Genomic DNA, 10,211 nt, shown 5'->3' on the forward strand with positions numbered 1-10,211 from the left:
GACCGAACCTCTCGTAAATATAGCCCTGATTGTGCATATAGGTACGGTCTGCATGGAAAACGCATAGGTTCTCGTTCACACGAGCATTAATGCACGCCAGTGACTAAATTAATGCACACGGGCCTTTCTAAAAGACGGCACATGTAATAGCATCTTCGCTTTATTATCCCCTTCCTTCAAATTTCTTTGCTGTTACTATGCTTTTACCGTGCTTTGATATTAACATAGGACTAGTAATTTTGTAATGCCAACTTTCACATAACTGTAAATTATAATTGCTAGGTCTACGAAGTTTGAAAACGGTCTAAAAGATTTTGCTGGCGTACGAGATAATTGCGATGTACTTTTCATAATTACAAATATACTTACCATATTGCACTCGGGATTCAATATTCAACCCGTAAGCCTAGCCTGAAATTATTGAGTAACCAACTCTTCTGTACTCATAACCTCAGTTGGAGCTTTTAAGACGGGAGAGAGATTGAATATTCTAGAATTTCATCCCGTTCTGTCTAAGTTACGCATTTAAATATGATATGACATACACACTGCAAACTATTTTATTTGGGAGGTTTGTTGTTGTAGACGCGAAATGGAATAGAAGGAGATGGTGGGTGTCCGACTAACTGATAGGAAGTGATCCATGTTGAACCGTATTGATTTCTTTGATAGGGACACATCCGATAGCAGTATAACAATTCGTAAGAACATTAAAACAAGATAGGCGATACATATGAATGCTGTTGTATAGCATAATAATAATAATAATAATAATAATAATAATAATAATAATAATAATAATAATAATAATGGCCTATTTCTATCACCAAGTTATCACGGCAACTGAGGACCCAAACCGTCCGGATACGGATGAAGTTAAAAACGTGCCAATCTTACCTATAAAAGCATGCACTGTACAGTATCTCACATTTGTTTCCTTTCCGTTGGCATTATTTATTGTGAATAAAGTGTGAGCTTTTTGAAGGCGGTGCTTATTACAATTAAGTCATAGAGTTTCCCATCATTGCCCTAACTTCACTTGAAAAACTGCTACGTATGTCTATCTGAATTATTGTTACTTTAATATTGTTCAGTCGGTGAGAAAAATATGTTGTACTGTATAAAAATGTCTTAGTAGTACAAAATATAATGGCATTGTGGGGAATATTCGATATTATTTGCCCACATTATAAAGTGGCGCTTAATGGATTTGACTTAAGACATTAAAAATCACGTTTGGTGCAACCCCGGGCGCAACGCTTTTTCTAGAAAGCCGCTTAATTGATCGTTCACAATAGTACTCATGTTCTTGGTTGATGACGTAATTATAAAAAGATTACTTCATTTTTCACCGGTCGATTTCATAGCGATGGTGAACATGTTCCATATATATCTCTCTCAATTAATGACATGTAGATCTTCTTAATGCATTTAAAATCAACAGAAATTCATCAAGTTGATTGTTCAGTTCATTAGTCTATCTACAACTATGTTACAATCAAATGATCATGAATTACGTTGCAATCATTGGCAGACGTGACATTGGTTCTATTAGATTTCAGCGGGGTTTTTTTTAACATGCCTAATTGCTATTCCCCTGTTCAAACAGCTCAGCAATGATGACTTTGTAAACAATCAGTGAGACATGCCTGTGGATGTTGACCGTGACAACAGAGCTTACAACATATTACAGCTAAATGAGGAGATTCAGGATAAAACAGTGGCTTAATAGATCAATAAATTTGCCCTTAGGCCTATCCCAGAGCTTCCGGCGGCAGGTCGTAGCGGTGTGGTATAAAAAGGGTGCTTGCTAAAAGGGAGATTTCAAGTGAAAATAGTAATTTTAATAAGGTCTCGAAGATGTATGGTACCACCGAAATGAAAGCCAAACACAGAATGAGGGCCGTGGGGCGGTTGTTCCGATACAATACCGCTAAACTATCGATTTAATCTTAAGAATGGACGCTTGCTGTTCCTAATAGCTGAATGTATGTCGACTGAAAAGGTTAGTCGACATGCTTATCCCGGCCTCATTTTGTCCATAAATAATCGCTGTCTTTCTTGGCTGTTTTTCCATTTGTAAGCGACATAGTTTGCATAATGACAAAATAAAAGAATACTCAACATGAGCACGAAATTTCAATGAACCATACTATGGTGTAACTAGGCAGTGTACGGTATTCTTCGTTACAGATCAAGTCAACGGTTTAAACGGCACATATCCGAATATATCTGCGCCCGCCGCCAAAAACCTCCGAATTTTGAGGTTTTGTGTATGCCTATACTATAGGCATACGCGAAAACTCCAAAATCAGAGTTTTCAAACGTTCAATCAAACCTCCGATTTCGAAGTTTCTTTGTACCATTTTTAATAATTAAACAAGCTTTCTTTATATAGAGCAAAACTTTTAGTCAACCAACTCGAAGGTTATTTCGAAGGTTTTGCGTAGGCCTACGTAAAAGCTTTGCTTTGCGTAATATCTGTCTCTTATACACATCTAGATGTGTATAAGAGACAGTATATATACCGGTATATATTTTCCCGATACATAATTTAATTAAGTACAATTATCAATAAATCGTTATAAAGCTAGATTACTGTATTTTAATTAAAGCATAAAGATACTGTTTGTAATCATGGACAACATTTAACGTTTATCATATATTTCATCTTAGCCTGGTGTTGGCAACTGATATAAATGAATTAAGAATACAGTCTGTGTCCGTTCTGCATTATAAAATCAAACAGACTGTAGGCCTGGTCACAGGGACTTTGTAGGCACACGGGCCTGGTGGGTAGTTTTTGTCTTTCACGATATTGCTTCAATTTGTTTAAAATTGCAACAAATCAACCTGTAAAATATCATCTTTAAATCTGTTGCTGTGCTCTGAAATTCTGTCACTAAATAGTGTCTTCAACTGCTTAACAAAGTAATAGGTCTACCCTGAAGTAATTATATTACTCCTAAATAAACTGATTCAAAAAAAATGTGTAGATTTTTAGTCAATATATATTAAAATTGTTCAGCTTTTTAAAGAAATTATGTCATGAGTATGCTTGGCCGGATCTGGTGGTCTTTGCTTCTCCTAGAACTTAAAGAATGATTCGTAATTATCTTAATTGTTTCTAACATATTGTACTACATTTGGACCCCAGGAGGAATTCTACAACAAGGCCTTTTGAATGACCACCGCTGTGCTGCAAAATCATTCTGTGGTTCTTAATTCTCATACAGTAATTCCCATTTTATATCTCTGGTTTGCTGACGTCATCAGAAGTAAAATGTAATCCAGGCTCCAATCGAGATCCTCACCTTAAAAATAAACGGCCATTGGAATAAGATTTCAATTATACAGATGTGTTTGTAAAGCATAATCGGGACAGAAGAAATTCGACATTAAATATTATTATGCCATTGTGTTGTAGAATTACGTCAAACTGAATTTCAAACTGTCTGATATTATTTCTAATGGTTGATATAACATGTCACGTCTAATGAAATACAGTTCAGCTCATCAACGTGAGAAAACGTTTAAAATGATCAGGTGGCGGCATGTTGTACTAATATTAAACGCCAACGTTTAAAAACTGGCATTAATAATTACACTGGTAAATTGGAGTGAACTCGACCTTGACCACGTGAACGCAGTCGAAACTCAAATGCGCAGTTGAAACCAAAATGTCAGCGTTGACATCAGAAAATTAATTGAAATGCGCATGTGTACATGACTCCTCGGCGCAGGAGATTAGCTTCTTACAGAGTTTGGTTATTCCGTCAGATACCGCGGTCGGTTCGACCATCTTCTATAAGGCAGACTGAGAAGCTTCTCCGACAAAGCAATTAGGAACGATACAATTTTTACTCTGATGAGTTAGACCTACAGGTCTTCGTTGGTATTTTGTTTCTATAAAAAGATGACATACAGCACCGATCAATGGCCGACGATACCATTATGATTTATCATAAGCGATATTAAATCTAGCTTTTGTCACAGTGTGCCATTTGTTGTCTGTTTTTCAGTAGAACTTGGTGATCACAACTTGTCTAATGTAAAGGCCTACATCATTTCTTAGTCCTGTTTGCGATTCAAGATACAGCAAATAGAAGCATTTAAGGTATTTAATCGTTGTTTTTTTCTTGCTTAATATTAAGCCTATGTAACCGTTATCATAATAAGTGTTTGTTGGAAGTTAAAATCTCAAAAAAAGTAAAGTGGATATACAATTGTCTGTGTATAGAAAATAGTTATACTTTAGCCTTTCAATGAGATTATTAATAACAATTGAAAAGATGACAATACAAAGATTAAACCCCAAAAAAAATCTGAAATTATTCAAATATTTTATATCACATTTAGGACATGGCATTTTAAGCTTAGTAAAAAAAAATTATCACATGAGGATAAAGATGACAACAGCATGATAATCGTTTCCCTCACAATTATATTTCTATCATTACCGCCAGCTTTAATATAAATAAACGTTGTAAATGATATGCGACCACTTGGCGACAGCTAGCCCTATTGAAATTGTGATTTGGTTAACAAACGGTACACATGATTAAAACATAACTCACCGTACTCGGCCTTCGTTTGATATTTTTCCGACTACTGAAGCTCAGGCGGCTATGTACCAATCAAGGTGTTAAGTGATTCTTATGTGTGAAGGTGATATAAAAATTACTATTAGCGGAATTAATATTTATATAACAACCTTGAATACGTCATTGTTAAAGTGGTTCTATCGCCAAGAAATTAGTCGCACCCAAAGAATTTTAAAACGCTCAATGAACGTGTAAAGATGGTATTCTGACGCTCGATAAACGCGTTTAACATCAGACAGCTCGGCTTATACGCCTCATAGGCCTAAACACGAAGCATAACGGTCTTTTTATTCCCTTCTGCATATTCCACACCCGCCCCTTATATATTTTCATTATATTTGATCCGGTTACTTCGAATAGGCCTAGGCCTATGTAGATGGACGGCTACAGGCACGATTAAAAAAATGACGTCCAATTTTTAAATAACACTCTTTTCTCTTCTTCTTCTCATTACTTTCAGCATAATTATTGTACATTGTATATTATGTATGTTTTTGTTGGTTACGCCTTTTTAATTGTTATTGCAGGAGAAGTTTAAACTCTTCCTCTACATAAAACATAAGTATATTTTTAAAAACAGTTATATCGACTTATTATTATTAAATCACATTTATTTAAAAAAAAATATTTAAAAAAAATATTACAACAATTGATAAAAATAACACATGTAGAAAACTCGCTAGCGTAACATTCTTAAAATAAATGACAAGGGAGGGGACTGAGTCCAAACAGATTACAAAGAAAAGAAAACAAAAGAGGAAAAGAATGAGGAGAAAAAAACGTTACATGAGAGAAGATAATATGAAATTATTCCGTAGTTTTGTAGCTGTCTCTTATACACATCTAGATGTGTATAAGAGACAGCTAAACGGAAAGTCAAATGTATTATTGTAGCTAGCTAAGTATATGTATCATCAACTCTTAATTTTCAAATGTGATTTTAATTAAGTGTTAAAATTATGTAGCTCATTCCAGAGATCGATTTGGTCGATGAATTAATATAGTGTATGACTAATTGAAAGCCTTGAGAAAGATATATACATTTCGTTTGCATATATTAGAGTTTTGGCACGTCCACTTAATTGTATTTCACATAGATCCATTTCACATATAGGATAAGGAAGTTGATAATATTTAGATTTTAAAGCCCCATTCCCGGCAAAATTTCACTAAAAAAGAATTCTTTTGAGAAAAAAAATGCATATGCATTACTCTATTTATTATAAACAATGGAAATATATTGTCATAAATTTTAGTTTTACGCAAACAAATATTTAAAAAATGAGAAATACAGACTATTTCTCATAGGAGATTACCATTTTCTAGACAAATTCTTCGTTACTAGGCAAATTCCAAGGTTGTAGAATGCATCCGCTAGAATGCTCTCGATTTTATGTATACTTTATACAGTCAATAAAGTGCGCCCTCTCTAATGAAATTGGTTTTTGTACTTCGCATCTTGCACACTGCGATCGACCGAGTAGGCCTGAGATATGTTGTTTGTTTAATTGTCAAAATCTCGGTCAGAATCATTTTTTTTAACAGATTTGAAATAATTCCTATGAAATATTATATTTCACAAGTGTCAATACTAGCAACGGAAAATATCATGTCGGCCGTTTTTATGTGTGATATTTCAATTCAATTTCTCTTTATTTCAGACAATGTCCATATCAAAACAAATACAAAGCAAACGAGATTGAGAGGAGAATATGTAGTATACACTGAAGCATTTGTCTCAGGCTTACATAAACTAGCAGATGCAACAAAACAAAAATAAAATAGGTCTGCCTATTTTACAGGTTTCAATAGTAATCATCTTAATGTAATGAATAATTCCATTTTAGTATCATTTTTTTTAACAGAACCTAAATGGAGGTAAGGCTAGGCTCAGCCTAACAGTGTTGGATAGGCTAATGTTTTCAGTGCCTACTATATTTCTTCGCAGGCCTATCGCAAAATCAAACATGAAAAATCCATCCTAATTTATTTTTTGTGTGGTGCCTCTCTTCAATCTTGTTATTGCTTTAATTCACTGTAAGAAACGGTTGCAATTTTAGAAAAATACTCAAACGTTCTTGTACAATTATTTAGAAAATAAGAATGACTCGGTCCATTGTTGGTAGTCCCTTAGAGGGAAATTAGAAATCAATCCGCATGCGGTGCTGTTCATATTACTCTGACTGGCGGTAACCTCAGGCAACGCCTGAAAATGAGGTTGATTTATTCCAGCTAATCGTAAGCCATTAATACGGACTTAATTCACATTAATGCCGCTAGATATCAACCAATTGCTCCTGCAGTATAGTACTGTACTACTTTTTTTCTTGGAACTAATAGTCGTGTCTGTAGGCATTCTATCTGTGTTCATACCATTTTTCTTTTTTATCTTTTTGTTGTCATTTAAATGCCGTCTTATTATAAAAATGTTTATTTATAATATGAATTCTTTACCTTAAATAGTGGTTCGATAATGGATATATGCATATACACTAAATAGGCTATTAATTTGATATTAAGGTAAGGTACGGTAAGTATAAGTATACATACTGGCCGTATAAGTGACAATTTGTTGATTACACTCACGTATGTAGTACATGTTGGTATTGCCTCGAAGTTTATTTTGAAACAAATCGTTCGGGCAGAAAGTTAACAATAAACCTGGTACCGTGAAAAAAATCTTAACACAAGCATTCACTAGCTACTACCGTATACTTTCCTAATATTACAGTCACATACAAATATAAAACCAGGCAATAGCTTAAAGATATGGAAAATAATTATGGAAAACACAATAAATCTCAATGACAGATAAATAATACATTGATCTACGTGCTTTTGTACCTTAATATCGAGACGAATAAATGAAAAATGGAATGAAATGTTCTATTGGCTGGTCGTAGGATTAGGAGATGCCGGAGGAAAGATTTCAGCCGGATTGAAGACGTGGTCATAATACAATTTTAAATATTTATAATTTTGCTTTCAAAGAGAATTTTAATAACAAATGAAAAGATGACAATACAAAGATTTAACAAAAAGATCTCAAATTATTCAAATATATTGTATCACAATTAAGACATGGTATTTAAGCCTAGGGAGACAAATCAATCACATTGATAATGATGACAACAGCATGATATTTTTTTCCCTTTTGTGGGGTAACCACCACCACCTTTATTCATTTTCATACAATCAAGACAGTTTGATATTTCTCCATTTTTCTGGGTTTTCATTTTTATGATCTTACACACTTTTTTTAAAGCTTACATTCTTTTTGTTAAAGCGTATCTTTGGATAATAACGCACTCATTTCTATAAAATAGTTGAATATAATAAAAGCATGAAATAAAATTTTATAGAAAAATTATATAAATAAATGCTTTCTACATATCACTCATTGACTATCACTGCGTTATAACTGAACAAGATATAATAATGTTTGTACCTTTTGTTTTTGTTTTTGTTTTCAGCATGATAATCGTTTATAATTATTTATATTAGGTATTCATTTCAATGAGATTAATAATAACAATTGAAAAGATGACAATACAAAGATTAAACCAAAAAAAAATCTCAAATTATTCAAATATTTTATATCACATTTAGGACATGGCATTTTAAGCTTAGTAAAAAAAATTATCACATGAGGATAAAGATGACAACAGCATGATAATCGTTTCCCTTACAATTATATTTCTATCATTACCGCCAGCTTTAATATAAATAAACGTTGTAAATGATATGCGACCACTTGGCGACAGCTAGCCCTATTGAAATTGTGATTTGGTTAACAAACGGTACACATGATTAAAACATAACTCACCGTACTCGGCCTTCGTTTGATATTTTTCCGACTACTGAAGCTCAGGCGGCTATGTACCAATCAAGGTGTTAAGTGATTCTTATGTGTAAACGTGATATAAAAATTACTATTAGCGGAATTAATATTTATATAACAACCTTGAATACGTCATTGTTAAAGTGGTTCTATCGCCAAGAAATTAGTCGCACCCAAAGAATTTTAAAACGCTCAATGAACGTGTAAAGATGGTATTCTGACGCTCGATAAACGCGTTTAACATCAGACAGCTCGTCTTATACGCCTCATAGGCCTAAACACGAAGCATAACGGTCTTTTTATTCCCTTCTGCATATTCCACACCCGCCCCTTATATATTTTCATTATATTTGATCCGGTTACTTCGAATAGGCCTAGGCCTATGTAGATGGACGGCTACAGGCACGATTAAAAAAATGACGTCCAATTTTTAAATAATACTCTTTTCTCTTCTTATTCTCATTACTTTCAGCATAATTATTGTACATTGTATATTATGTATGTTTTTGTTGGTTACGCCTTTTTAATTGTTATTGCAGGAGAAGTTTAAACTCTTCCTCTACATAAAACATAAGTATATTTTTAAAAACAGTTATATCGACTTATTATTATTAAATCACATTTATTCAAAAAAAAATATTTAAAAAAAATATTACAACAATTGATAAAAATAACGCATGTAGAAAACTCGCTAGCGTAACATTCTTAAAATAAATGACAAGGGAGGGGACTGAGTCCAAACAGATTACAAAGAAAAGAAAACAAAAGAGGAAAAGAATGAGGAGAAAAAAACGTTACATGAGAGAAGATAATATGAAATTATTCCGTAGTTTTGTAGAAATTGTGTAATTATTGAGAAAATATTAATATTAATATTTTTATATTATTAATATTATTTTACTTTTGTCATTATTATCATAATTTATTTTACTATTATCATCGTTATAATTAGACCTATAAGAATAGATTAATTCATTTACCTAAATCTTCGTATTATTCACGATGCTATATGATAGTGTCCTATAGGCTGTACAGTATGTATTTATGCTCGTTTTACAGACACAATGTTTAATTTCGCGTTAACTCCTTAGAGAGTATCATGCACACACAGATGTTTAGCTTTTTAACTCCGTAGGGAGTAGTAGACATAAATAATAGAAATATATTCCATATCGGGCAACAATTAACTAACCGGGTTGGAGAGGAAACGTTTCAGATGAAATATGTAATCCAAGTAACAATCAAATAGCAAATGGAATTTATGGTTAATGTCGCGCGCACGTCACGTCAGAAGTAAAATGAGCCGAATCGAATTAGTCTGATAAGACTCAACTTAGACAAAATAAATAAGGAACATGTTTTTCGTCCCCTCCGCGTCTTATTTTAGATCGACTCATTTAGGCTGTTCACGATCGAGAAAGTGAAAGAAAACACAGAAATCGAAGCATCCCCATCAATTTTGCTGCGGAGCATATGGCTTTGTCTGTATATATTGTGATGTTTTCATAGACAAATTATGATAATAATAGTATAAAAATATTCTGTCTATTTAAGTTGCTATGCATTTTTTTAAATATTTAATTGAATATTTGCTTTATACATTATGATGTCCTGCCTATTTGTGCAATTTAGAATTTACTTCTTTTTAAATGTAATTTTTGACAGTTTAAAATCTTAAATTTTATAGGAACTTTGAACGTTTTAATTGCTTCGCTTGTTTATACAATAATTATAATAATAATAAATAATAATAAAATTAATGTGAT

The 10,211-nt window shown here is 32.9% G+C and overlaps 1 protein-coding gene across 3 annotated transcripts in view; it reads left to right on the forward strand.

The window, feature by feature from the left end:
• LOC117115366 (serine/threonine-protein kinase SBK1-like) overlaps positions 1-10,211 on the forward strand; it is a 28,849-nt gene that overhangs the window by 4,022 nt on the left and 14,616 nt on the right. The window contains exon 2 of one of the 3 annotated variants that reach the window (XM_033259132.1): positions 4,023-4,117. The exons of 1 other annotated variant lie outside the window; for it this stretch is intronic. The gene's annotated coding sequence lies outside the window, so the exon portion shown is untranslated. The remainder of the gene's footprint in view (positions 1-4,022; positions 4,118-10,211) is intronic. One more of the 3 variants, XM_033259133.1, reaches the window with a different exon arrangement.

This window comes from Anneissia japonica, unplaced genomic scaffold (assembly GCF_011630105.1).
Source record: "Anneissia japonica isolate Jap-2015-1 unplaced genomic scaffold, ASM1163010v1 scaffold288073_len612986_cov165, whole genome shotgun sequence".
NCBI lineage: Eukaryota > Metazoa > Echinodermata > Crinoidea > Comatulida > Comatulidae > Anneissia > Anneissia japonica.